Here is a 14381-nt window from a genome sequence, read left to right as displayed (position 1 = left end):
GTGTGTGTGTGTGTGGTGTGTGTGTGTGTGTGTGTGTGGTGTGTGGTGTGTGTGTGTGTGTGTGTGTGTGTGTGTGTGTGTGTGTGTGTGTGTGTGTGTGTGTGTGTGTAGATGAGAGAATTAGCACTGTCAATTAGCTCCTTCATTGTCGTTCGTTAGCAAAACACCACAAACTCAAACAAACACCACCCCAACTAGTGGGCAGGCTTCACAGCGTGCAATGGTACAAAGCGTATGGAACCAAATTTGCACTCTAAATGGAACCAAATTGCACGCTCAATGCAACACATCACAAATGGGACGAATAATCCATGTCACGTGACATACAAAGCACCAATCAAATGACAAGGATCCATTCAGCCGTTATATAATACCTGCCATTCACGCAAAAGAGTTCAATCTTTGTCTCATCAGACCACAGAATTTTGTTTCTCATGGTCTGAGAGTCCTTCAAGTGTCTTTTGGCAAACTCCAGGTGGGCTGCCATGTGCCTTTTATTAAGGAGTGGCTTCCGTCTGGTCACTCTACCATACAGGCCTGATTAATGGATTGCTGCAGAGATGGTTGTCCTTCTCAAAGGTTCTCCTCTCTCCACAGAGGAATGCTAGAGCTTGATAGAGTGACCATTGGGTTCTTGGTCACCTCCCTGACTAAGGCCCTTCTCCCCCAATTGCTCAGTTTAACCTGGCAGCCAGCTCTAGGAAGAGTTCTAGTGGATCCGCACTACTTCCATTTGCAGATGATTGAGGCCACTGTGCTCAGTGGAACCTTTGAAGTAGTAGAAATGTTGCTGTATCCTTCCCCAGATTTGTGCTTCGAGACAATCCTGTCTCAGATGTCTACAGACAATACCTTTGACTTCATGCTTGGTTTGTGTTCTGACATGCACTGTCAACTGTCAACAATATATGTAGACAAGTGTGTGACTTTCCAAATCATGTCCAATCAAATGAATTTACCACAAGTGCACTCCAATTAAGCTGTGGAATCATGTGAAGGATGATTATTGGAAACAGGATGCACCTAAACTCAGTTTTAGCTTCATAGCAAATGCTGTGACTTATGTCCATGTGATTTCTAAGGTTTTTATTTTACTAAATTTGCCAAGATGTCAAAAACTTTTTTCACATTATTGAGGGGTATTGTGTGTAGAAGTTTGAGGAAAAAAAATTTCATCCATTTTTGAACAAGGCCGTAACATAGTAAAATGTGGAAAAAGTGAAGTGCTGTGATTACTTTCCGGATGCACTGTACATCAAGGACTGGCTCTAAGTTCTTTCTTATTCATTGTGGTGATGAACAGGTTGACAGACAAGATCACACTGGCGTCTCCATGGACTATCATATTTGCAGAGGACGTTGTGATCTGCAGTGAGGGTAGAAAGCAGGTTGAGAGTAGCCTGAAGAGGTGGAGATATTCTCTGGAGAGAAGGGGAATGAAAGTCATTTGGAGCAAGACTGAGAATGTGTGTGAATGAAGGAACAAAGCTGTTGAAAGTAGATGAGTTCAAATACTTGTGGTCAGCTATTTAAAGTGATGGAGAGTGTGGTAGAAAGGTGAAGAAGAGGGTGCAGGTATGGTGGAGTGGGTGGAGAAAGGTGGCAAGAATGATTTGTGTCAGAAGAATATCTCCAAGATTGAAGCAGAATTTCTACAAGGCAATAGTGAGACCAGCTATGTTGTACGGCTTAAACATGGCACTAACAAAAAGACAGGTGGCAGAGCTGGAGGTGTGAGAGCTGAAGATGTTGCGATTTTCTCTGGGAATGATGAGGATGGTTTAGAGACAAAGTCAGAGAGGCAAAATTGAAATGGTTTGGACATGTGCAGAGGAGGGACCCAGGGTATATAGGGAGAAGGATGCTGAGGATGGAGCCACCAGCCAGGAGGAAAAGAGGGAGGCCAAAGAGGAGGTTTTTAAACAAACAGACAACCAAACAGTGGCAAAAACATAACCTCCACCAACAAAGAGACCACTTTTCCATCAAATGCAGATGCTCAGTGTGCTTTACAGTGATGCTACACATTCACACTTACACACAGATAGCATGCTGCTATGCAAGGTGCTCAACTGCACATCAAGAGCAACTTGAGAATTAAAGATCGTGCTCAAGGACACCTTAGTGAGTTTCCTGCTTGACAGGGAATCTACTGAGAATTAATAAAGCCTGCTTGTCAAATCATGAAGCCAAACCTCCACCAATATGTCTTTAAAGCATCCTTTAAAACATAAAAACAACATTCTATTGATGTACATGTTTCTCATTATCCATATTCTGATACACTTATTCAAGGCTTTCATGAGAGTCAACTTTTACCAAATACAAAAGCAGCAATGTGGCTAACAGTCTAAAATCCAGTGACACTAAGCAGCTGTTCTCATGGTTATCATGAGACACGTGTGGACATGTAAACAGTATTTTAGGGGAATTATGTAACAACACAGGAAGGTTGAAAGTGGTTTAGAGATTATTGTATTTGTAGGTTATTCAGTGAACTGGTTTAGCTTTGACATTGCTTAACACACTATATTGATATTAGGTAGGATGCACACAGTGAGCACTATTCCCAGAGAATGTGTAAATGATAATTGCAGTACGTCAAGCCTTTCCTGTTAATGTTTTTTCAACCAGACAGCTCACATGAGAAGGTCGAGTCTGAATGAATGTTAACTAAGTACAAAAATGAATAATGCATGTGTGCGCTCCAAGGAGAGCGCCTCTGGTCGAGCTCAAGCACTCCTGAAAAGACAGCTGGCTCTGTCTCATTACGGCGTGGAACAACAGGGCTTCTTTTCTCCAAAGTGGACAACAGCAACAGCAAGTGCTGCCACGGTTATAATGTTAAACAGTAAAAATGTGGAGGAGAATGACTTGAATCCACAGTTTGGGACTTAAATGGCTGACAAGGATATTGTTGCTGGCTGGTGTCCTAATTGCCTTGATTATGGTATTTTGGATGCTGCCTGAAATCTTTGTAGAAAAGTCCAATGGAGTACTTTCCAGAAAAGTCCTGGACATCTCGTGACACAGAGGAGAAGAGCGTTGTGTGAACTCCTTCCTCTCACTGTTTCCTAAAGTCAGTGTGGTTGAACATTACTTCATGTCTGGCTTCAGTTCAGCTATCGGGTCAGCTCCTTCTGGTGATGGCTGTCCTGAAGTGTGCAATTGCATCAACACTATGAGACAAATCAACAAAAATACATTTTTCATGCAGTTTTGTTGATTTCCACCCAATATACACCTATTTATCTCCCGTGCTATAATAATAATATTGCTCTCCTGTCTTGAAAGTGTGTATCCAAAGGTTACTTAATGAGAGCAGTGGTAAGAATGAGTTGAAATGCATACAAATACTATTTCAATTGCACAAATGGAAATCATTCATTATTTGTTTTATATGACACCTGATAGATCTGTATTATGTCATAGCCTCCACCAACAAAGTTGGGCGGAGGTTATGTTTTTGACCCTGTTTGTTTTCTTGTTTGTTTTTTGTCAACAGCCTTTCTCATATATTGTTATGAAATGCCTATCAGGATTCATATCCTGATAGGGAAGAACTGATTTAATTTTCAAGGTCTTAGGTTAAAGGTCAAAATCAGGAAAAATCTTAGAAATTGGAAAAATCCTCACCCTGTCCCTCAGAGCCTGGTTTTAAATCTGTTTACTCCTTGACACTTGGCGTCTCTACTACACACCAGTTAAGTTCCTCCTTGTCTCAGTGAGATCCCATTCTCACTCGTGCATGTTGTGACTGTGTTATGATAAAGAACGTTCCAAGAACTCCTCCTAAGAACCGCATGAATTCTGATATCAAACAATTAAGAACCCAGCTGTATCAAGTCCTGCTTAATTTGGAACTGCGTTACAACACGCAGCACTTGACCTCTGACCTTTGGATACAACTTATGAACTATGAACAATTCCTGAACAATGAACTTTATTTCTTAAGAGAACTTTATTTCCTGACATTCTGAAACAACCTGTGTTAAACCTTTTATGAACTGTGACCGTTTTGAGGCTCCAGCGTTACGAGTGCATTCACTCACCCTGTGTGTCTTTATTTCCCATAGTTCCTGGTCTCTGAGGCAAGCTTTCCACCTGGTCATGAACCTTGAAACCTTAGTTGATATTATCCTTCAAGACTTGGCTCTGGATCATGCAGCTCCGTCATTTCACCACCAGGAAGCGGGCCATCTCTCCACACTGCAGGCACTCCAGCGCAACACCTTTACTTTATTTATTAGAAATAAATATATTTTCCTTTGTACTGTTCTCCATGTAAAGCTTCCTGCATTTGGGTCCATTGCCTGCAACGGTTTGGTTCCACCTGAAGCGCTAACCATAACATATCCTTTACCATTGAATGAATTTCAAAAATTCATAACTGTCAAAAAAGATCAAATTTCTTTCATATTTGAAAGCATTATGTAGGATGGTATCATTTATTGACTGACAAAGTTTGATCTGTATCTGATCCAGATTACAGATTTTGTTGCCATTTTAACTTAACATTGAAAAACCCCATTTAATGTATATTTTACATTGTATCTTAATCAAACATGCCCCACTCACTCTCATATTTGAACGTGGGGTGCAGACCTGGCAATCACTATCACCTGACAAAGTTTCATCCGGATCTGATCCAGATTGTGGATTTTGTGGGCAGTTGAATTTAATATTTAAAAGCCCATTTGGTGTACATTTTGGATTATATCTCAATCAAAAGTGCCTCAGTCGCTCTCATTTTCTGTTATGGATTCACCTACACAACCAAAATTGGATAGAGGTTCCAATTTTATGCCTGTTTATCTGTCTTACAGTTATCAGTCGGAAACCAAGTGGCAAAAAACAACAACTCATTGTGCATAGCAGAGATAACCGATTCAGAAACCAAACAAACTGAATTAAAAAAAATCTGACAACACCAAAAAAAACTTTGATTCAAGTACATTAACTGGCATGTCCCTTGTGATGTGACGCAGCAAGGTGGGGGTGTGCTGCTCCTTTTTAAAATCTTTAGAAGATTGCCTTCCATCAGTGAAAAGCTAGATGTCTAGCAATTTCCTACTTTTAAAGTCTGACAAGACTGAAATGATGGTTCTTGTTCCAGTGAGACATCAGAATCAATTTGACCAGCTAAAGCTTAGCCTAGGCTCATGTGTCATATACGTCACACTGACAAAGTGAGGAACCTTGGGGTAATTTTTGATCCTACATTGTCCTTTGACCGCCACATTAGAAATATTACGAGGACTGCTTTCTTCCACCTGGGAAATATAACGAAGACTCGTCCCATCCTGTCTATGGCTGATGCTGAGACCTTGATTCATGAATTTGTTTCTTCTAGATTGGACTACTGCAATGTTCTATTTTCTGGTTACCGCAGTCCAGCCTTAGAGGTCTCCAATTGGTTCAAATGCTGCTGCCAGACTTTTGACAGGAAGCAGTAAGTTTGACCACATTACAGACATTTTGGCATCTCTTCACTGGCTTCCTGTCCCTGCGAGATCAGATTTTAAGGTTTTGTTAGTAACCTATAAAATTATTCATGGACTAGCACCTCCTTATTTAGCTGACCTACTTAAACCCTATGTGCCGGCTCTGCGTTCTTAGGGTGCTGGACTACGTTGTGTCCCTAGGGTGAATAAAACATCTGCAGGTCACAGAGCTTTCTCTTATCATGCCCCTGTTTTGTGGAATGATCTCCCTGCATCAATAATACAGTCAGATTCTGTAGCGACTTTCAAGTTCAGATTAAGACACACTTATTTTCCCTTTCTTATAGCTAGCATACTGGCATAGTATGGTACAACCCAATTCCAATGAAGTTGGGACGTTGTGTAAAATGTAAATAAACAGAATACAATGATTTGCAAATCCTCTTCAACCTATATTCAATTGAATACACCACAAAGACAAGATATTTATATTCAGACTGATAAACTTTATTGTTTTTGTGCAGATATTTGCTTGTTTTGAAATGGATGCCTACAACACATTTCAAAAAAAGCTGGGACAGTGGTATGTCTACCACTGTGTTACATCACCTTTTCCTTCTAACAACATTCAGTAAGCGTTTGGGAACTGAGGACACTAATTGTTGAAGCTTTGTAGGTGGAATTCTTTTCCCATTCTTGCTTGATGTATGACTTCAGTTTTTCAACAGTCGGGGTCTCCGTTGTCGTATTTTGCGCTTCATAATGTGTCACACATTTTCAATAGGCAACAGGTCTGGACTGCAGGCAGGCCAGTCTAGTACCTCCACTCTTTTACTACGAAGCCATGCTGTTGTAACACGTGCAGAATCTGGCTTGGCATTGTCTTGCTAAAATAAGCAGGGACATCCCTGAAAAAGACCTTGCTTGGATGGCAGCATGTGTTTACTCCAAAATGTGGATGTACCTTTCAGTACTGATAGTGCCATCACAGATGTGTAAGTTGCCCATGTCATGGGCACTAACACACCCCATACCATCACAGATGCTGGCTTTTGAACTTGCGCTGGTAACAATCTGGATGGTCATTTTCCTCTTTTGTCCAGAGGACATGATGTCCATAATTTTCAAAAACAATTTGAAATGTGGACTCATCAAACCACAGCACACTTTTTCACTTTGGGTCTGTCCATTTCAAATGAGCTCGGCCCAGAGAAGGGCGGCGGCGTTTCTAGATGTTGTTGAGGTACAGCTTTCCGCTTTGCATGGTAGAGTTTTAACTTGCACTTGTAGATGTAGAGACGAACTGTGTTAACTGACAATGGTTTTCTGAAGTGTTCTGATTCCACACGGTAAGATCCTTTACACAATGATATCGGTTTTAATACAGTGCCACCTGAAGGATCGAAGGTCACGGGCATTCAATGTTGGTTTCGGCCTTGCTGCTTACGTGTAGAAAGTTCTCCAGATTCTCTGAATTTTCTGATTATATTATGACTGTAGATGATGGAATTCCTAAATTCCTTGCAATTGAACGTTGAGAAACATTCTTAAACTGTTGGACTATTTTTCATGCAGTTCACAAAATGGTGATCCTCACCCCACCTTCCAAACACTTATTGAATGTTATTAGAAGGAAAGATGATGTAACACAGTGGTAAACATAACAATGTCCCAGCTTTTTTGAAATGTGTTGCAGGCATCCATTTCAAAATCAGCAAATATTTGCACAAAAACAGTCAAGTTTATTCAGTTTAAACATTAAATATTTTGTCTTTGTGGTGTATTCAATTCAATATAGGTTGAAGAGGATTTGCAAATCATTGTACTCTGTTTTTATTTCCATTTTACCACAATGTCCCAACTTCAATTGGAATTGGGGTTGTACTATGCTTCTACCCTTTTAAATTAATTATATTATTAAAGAGAGCGGGTTGCGGCCTCAACTCTTGTAAAGTCTGGGTCTTTTAGTGAAGCTTAGGGCTAGTGGCCTGCGATCACCTTAGTATTTCTTCTGTTTTTGTTGTTGCTTAATGCTGACAAATTATACTGTATTTGTTGTCTTTCTGCTGCCTGATTCTGTTTTTTTTCTCTGTGTTTGAGGTGCAGCTCCATCTAGAGATGGGTGTAGTGTTTTCTTCTGCAGGCCTCCCATCCTGTGCACCAGCATGGCTTCCAAAATTTCCTGTATATTCGTATTGTCAATTGTGTCATAGCATGACCCAAGCAGAGGGTCGCCCCTTTGAGTCTGGTCTTCTTGAGGTTTCTTCCTCAAATCATCAGAGGGAGTTTTTCCTTACCACTGCTGCCTGTGTGCTTGCTCTAGGGGTTGGTAAGGTTAGACCTTACTTGTGTGAAGCACCTTGAGGCAACTTTGTTGTGATTTGGCGATATATAAATGAATAAATTTAACTGAATTGAAAAAATGAACTAAATACTCTTGACATTTGATCATATCTAATTTAGCTTATGAAAAGCCACTTTGAACACACAGAGCCCTCAAAGCGTCATTGCAAATGTAAATGTTTTGCATGTTGAGAGAATGTGCGCTGGTTTTACCACATTGAGCGCTCGTTTTACTGCATTGTGTGCACAATCTGCTATACTGTGCTCTCGTTTTGGTATATTGTGGGCACAATTAATATATTGTGATCTTGTTTTACTGAATTGTGTAGTCATTTTACTATAGTGAATCACTATAGTATAGTACTATAGTAAATCACTTTAAGTGAGCTCTCCCAGGTTCCGTACTAATAGGACTTGCCTTGAAAATTTTTTCCAAGGTAAAAATCTCTGGAATTGGAAACTAGTGTTGGCGGAGGTTTGAGCTCTCTGAGTGCGGTACTCTAGTATTTTACTTAAGATCATAGGTCAAAGGGAAAGGGATCATAGGTCAGGAAAAATCTTGGAAAATTGGAAAAAAAATCCATGTCTTTAACATCGAACAGATATTTAAAAATTCATAACTCTGTCAAAAAACATCAAATTTCTTTCATATTTGTCAACTGTTATCTGATCCAGATTGCAGATTTTGTGGCCATTTAAATTGAACATTGAAAACCCCATTTAATGTAGATTTTATATTATATCTTAATCAAATGTGTCCCAATCACTCTCATATTTGAAAGTGAGGTGCAGGGCACTCACTATCGCCTGACAAAGTTTGATCCGCATCTGATACAGATTGTGGATGTTGTGGACATTTGAATTTAATATTGAAAAGCCCATTTGTTGGACATTTTGCATTATATCTCAATCAAAAGTGCCTCAATCACGCTCATTTATGACCACGAGGTGCAAACTGGCACACTCAGTGAATAGTTGATCCGCATCTGATCTGGATTGTAGATTTAGCGGATAGTTGATTCTTTTTAACATTGAAAATCCCTTTAGATCTGTAGTTTGTATTTTATTTTAGCTTATGAAAAGTCACTTCTAACAGGATTTTGACCTTCAATATTTTTCCAAGGTAAAAATTTGTTTGAAAACTGCCTACTTTTTTGTTGACTGCTACTTTGAGTAGACTGGATTTTACATCATCAAACCGTTACATCAGGTGTCCCTACGGGGTGCGGCTCGTCATTTTTGAACATGACGGACTGCATTTGGCAGGTTGCCAGCGCACAGTGAAAGTGGTGTGAGATGTTAAAAAATACTGTGTGTTTGTCATTTTGGCTGCTCCCATTTCATTTGGGGTCGCCAAAGCGGATACAGCCAGATCCGTTATTTTGGCACAAGTTTTATGCCGGATGCCCTTCCTGACACAACTCCAGTGTTACCTGGAGAAACACACACAGCCGCTGGTGTTCCAAAGAGGTCTTCCATCCAAGTACTAACGAGATGCCGCACTGCTTAGCGTCTGAGATCTGATGGGATCAGGCTGGCACAGAGCAGACCAGCTCCATATTAAAAGTATTGTAAGGAGCATTAATAATATTAGTGCTTGGAGGGGTCTGTTACTAGTGTTCTTCGCTCACGATGAAGCTGCCCGGCTACCATGTTGTCCATCCAAGTATCTCCGGATTCACGTCTGCACACAGTACGCTGTAACCCTAAACCAGGCTCAGGGCTGTGACTCCCTCTCTCCACCATCTCCCTGTTTCTTATGTTTTTCCCCAGATTTTCCTCACCCATGTAGCACTAAGCTGCACTTACGAGTCAGCTGAGCTGATCAAAGACTGGAGCCATGTAGTGGCTAACAAGAGGCGAGAGTTCCCAACAACACAGGGCCTCCCAGGGGGTTTCCACGGCCACAGTCCCACTGTAACTCAGCACAGAGGGACACAAGCTGATTATACACACGGCTTGCGTGACTGCATGAGTGCCCTTGTTGCAGATGTGCCCCGGTGGTTCCTGTTGTTTTCATGAGAATTTGTTCTTGCTGAGACTGTTGTTCGTGCTGAAGGACACTAAGTCTGCACCGAGAGCCTCCCAGCATTCCCCACAGCCCAGGTCTTGTTCCCACCACTTTCCTACCTCCCACCCACACCATCCCTCTTTCTGAGCCATCCACCACTCTTCTTGTCACATCCAACACCCTAATTAGCCCTAGCAGACATCCCCTCCTCTTCCTCCAAATGTTCCCCATTTCTTCTTTTGTCCCCTGTGATCCTTTCCCTCAGATTTCTTCCCTAATGTTTTTTTACACTCTACTGGAGGACACTCATGAAGGGTGAATCAGATAACCTGGTTGTGACATCACCTGTTCAGCCTTTTTTACATTTGTACACATACATACATTTTGTTAGTAATGTTTTCATTTATCTGTCTAATACAATAGATCATCCATCCATCCATCCATCCATCCATCCATCCATCCATCCATTCATTTTGCTCCACTTATCCAGGATCATGGTGGCAGGAAGCTGAGCCACAGCCTCCAGCTATTCCTGGAGAATCCCATATTGATCTTAGGCTAGATGAGGTATACAGAAAAACTGCTCCAGCTTGATCATGATCTACCAAGGGGACTGTCTAGGAGGCAATAAATCAGCCGTACAAATCATCATTCCCACTTTTTACTCCTCTTCATTCATCCAGTTTTTCCGCTAAGGCATGCTTTGCAACACGCGTATCAATTTTTGTTGTTTCAGAAATTGCCTATTATGCAAATAAGTCAGTAGAAGTGAACCACTGAGATAGCTTGTGGTCACTTTGGCTGCAGAATTTTCCAACATTTACTGCTGTTGGCTGAAAAGAATGGAGCCCATTTAAGAGTCCAATTCTATCTCTCCTAACTCTGCTCCTCTTTCCATGACAAAAACTCCTGTAACAGTGGAATGTGCCGTTCATTTCTAAACTGGACGCTGTCTTGATCCGGTATGTCGTCTGACTAGCACAGGAATTGTGAAAAGACGTGGACATCAGCACTTTTTCGGCACATTGAGACAGACATGCGGAGGAGTTCTGCGCGTCGTGGTGGAGGCGCATGGCGCAAAGCAACGCCATGATGAAGCCTCACAGGACATGTTGGGGCATGTCCAGCTCATGCTCAATTTCTCGGATAATCACACGACTGAAAAGCAACCGACAGCCGTCTGAAATCCACCTGAAAGCCGTCCTGTGAGACCAACACGAAGGTGGTTTTGTGCCGCGTAATGAACGGTTCCGTGGCGCATCCCTCCGCTTTTCTTTCCATGAAAAAAACTCCTGTGGAATGTGCAGAAAAAGTGCTGATGTCCACGCCTTCTGCCTTTTTGTGAAAGTCAGACGATGTCCGTGAATCAACAAAGCCTTCACGTTGGAAATGATCTGGTTGTTCCAGCGGGGTTGGAGCCTGTCGATCGGCACTCCGAGCGACGCGCTCTCAGCAGTTGTGGGCGGTCTTTAAACCGTCTGGATCACTCCTTAATCTGTGTAATCCCCATAAAATCGTCCCTGAAAGCCATATTAATTTTCCGAAGGGTGTCCACCTGGAGGTCTCTCACAGTTTCTGGAAAACAATTGATGCAGCAAAGCTCCAAATCGTTCATTCGCAATAAAAAACGACGAGAGGGTGGGCCAGTGCTCACACAAAGCCTGCTCACAGGCGAATGACGCAACCGACAGGATAACAGCACAGTAACACTGTAGAGTAACACACATAAAACCAGCAGAATAAACGCACAAGTAAAACTGTAGAATAACATTACAGTAAACACATACAGTACAGTAAACACATAATAAACAGCACAGTAACACTGTAGAATAACAATACAGTAAACACCTCAGAATAACAGCACAGTAACACTGTAGAGTAACAATACAGTAAACACAGCAGAATAACAGCACAGTAAAACTGTAGAATAACATTACAGTAAACACATACACTACAGTAAACACATAACAGCACAGTAACACTGTAGAATACAATACAGTAAAACACCTCAGAATAACAGCACAGTAACACTGTAGAATAACAATACAGTAACACCTCAGAATAACAGCACAGTAACACGGTAGAATAACAATACAGTAACACCTCAGAATAACCGCACAGTAACACTGTAGAGTACAATACAGTAATACAGCAGAATAACAGCACAGTAAAACTGAGGAATAACAGCACAATAAACACTGTAGAATAACAACACAGTATCACTGTACTTCAAGAGAAAACAAATCTCTGACATCCACCAGTCCAGATCTTGATCACATCCAAAATTCAGTGGAGTCTCTCATACTAATATGTATCCGTGGTGAAAATTTAGTGAGAATCCGTGAAGTAGTTTTGATGTAATCCTTCAAACCTACATAAAGGGAAATCTTGATCCAGAATTTGGATTTGGATCATCTTCAAAATTCAGTGGAGTCTTCCATGTCCTAAAATCTGTGTTGCAAATGTGTTGAAGAATCCAGAAGTAGTTTTGACGTAATCCTTCAAAGACTATATAAAGTGAAACTGGATCCAGATCACCTCCAAATTAATGGACCTTCCCATGGCATAATATGTATCTGTGTTAAAAATTTCATAAAAATCTGTGCAGTAGTTTTGAGGTAATCCTGGTAACAGTAATCCTCAAAGTGTATATAAAGTGAAACTTGATCCAGAATCTGGATCTGGAACTGGATCAACTCCAAAATTTAATGGGTTCTTCCTTGGCCTAATATCTATCTGCGGTGAAAATTTTGTCAAAATTCCTGCAGTAGTTCTGACGTAATCCTGCTAACAGACAGACAGACAGATGTACAGACAGACAAATAAACACCGTCATTTTATTACATTCTTGGCAGACTTAACAAGAGCAAACAGATATTCTGACTCCACCAATCAGATCTGGATCCCCTCCAAAATTTAATAGATCTTGTCCAAAATGTCCAAAAATCTGTCTGTGGTGCAAATTTGGTGAGAATCCATGAAGTAGTTTTGGTGCAGTCTTCAAAGCCTATATAAAGTGAAATCTCGATCCAGAATCCAGATAATATGTGGTGAAACCTACTGATTTTTTCAGCTTTCACTAAATTACTCTTTTGATTGGTTGTACTCGGCTTTTTCACATGCTCCGCTGTTTTGTTCTTCCCTCTTTCTATTTACTTATTCTTGATCTTTAGCTTGATCTAACTCTTAAGGTCACAACAACAGAAGATGTGATCTTATTGATCTGGCACTAAGTATGTCTTTCAGAAGTTTGCTGTGCTCGCACATACACACAGGCAATATACTTATATGATAACAGTGAAGAACCAAGACATGGATCTGTACATATATTTGGCACTGGACCCCAGTTTATCTTCTCATGTGCTTTTCTCATCCATTGTCTCTTTATTCATGTTCTTTCCAACTATGTCCATCATTTAAGCATGTCTGTGCCTGTGTGCGTGCATGTACGAGGGCTGTCCGTAAGTATAGGTCCTTTTTATTTTTTTTCAAAAACTATATGGATTTCATTCATATGTTTTTACGTCAGACATGCTTAACCCTCGTGCGCATGCGTGAGTTTTCCATGCCTGTCGGTGACGTCATTCGCCTGTGCACTCCTTGTGGGAGGAGTCGTCCAGCCCCTCGTCGGAATTCTTTGTCTGAGAAGTTGCTGAGACTGGCGCTTTGTTTGATCAAAATTTTTTCTAAACCTGTGAGACACATCGAAGTGGACATGGTTCGAAAAATTAGCTGGTTTTCAGTGAAAATTTTAACAGCTGATGAGAGATTTTGAGGTGATTCTGTCGCTTTAAGGACTTTTCACGGTGCGAGACGTCGCGCAGCGCTCTCAGGCAGCGCATCACCTGTTTTCAAGCTTAAAACCTCCACATTTCAGGCTCTATTGATCCAGGACGTCGTGAGAGAACAGAGACGTTTCAGAAGAAGTCGGTTTCAGCATTTTATCATCGGGTATTCCACTGTTAAGGAGATTTTTTTAATGAAAGACGTGCGGACGGGTCCCGCGTCGGGACGCAGCCGACGCGGCGCGGTGGCACAGGAAAAACACCTCCGTGTTGATAACCATTTGTTAAAATCCAGTTGGCTTTTGATGGCTTTCAGTGGAGTGAGTATATGAGAAATTGTTTATCAGCTGGAGATGTTCCAACTTCCTCAGGCTTCCAACAGAGGTGTTTTTCCCTGTGACGGAGCGTCGCGGCGGCTGCGAGCCGACCTGCAATCCGCCCGCACGTCTTTCATTAAAAAATCTCCTTTAATAGTGGAATATCCGGATAAAATGCTGAAACCGACTTCTTCTGAACTTCTCTGTTCTCTCACGACATCCTGGATCAATAGAGCCTGAAATGTGGAGGTTTTCAGCTTTGAAACAGGCTGATGACGCTGCCTGAGAGCGCTGCACGACGTCTCGCACCGTGAAAAGTCCTTAAGCGACAGAATCACCTCAAAATCTCTCATCAGCTGTTAAAATTTTCACTGAAAACCAGCTTAATTTTTCGAACCATGTCCAATTTTGATCAAACAAAGCGCCAGTCTCTCAGCAACTTCTCAGACAAAGGAATTCCGACGAGGGGCTGGACGACTCC

This window comes from Thalassophryne amazonica, chromosome 3, assembly GCF_902500255.1.
Source record: "Thalassophryne amazonica chromosome 3, fThaAma1.1, whole genome shotgun sequence".
In the NCBI taxonomy this organism is placed as follows: Eukaryota; Metazoa; Chordata; class Actinopteri; order Batrachoidiformes; family Batrachoididae; genus Thalassophryne; species Thalassophryne amazonica.
This window is presented reverse-complemented; position numbering follows the sequence as displayed.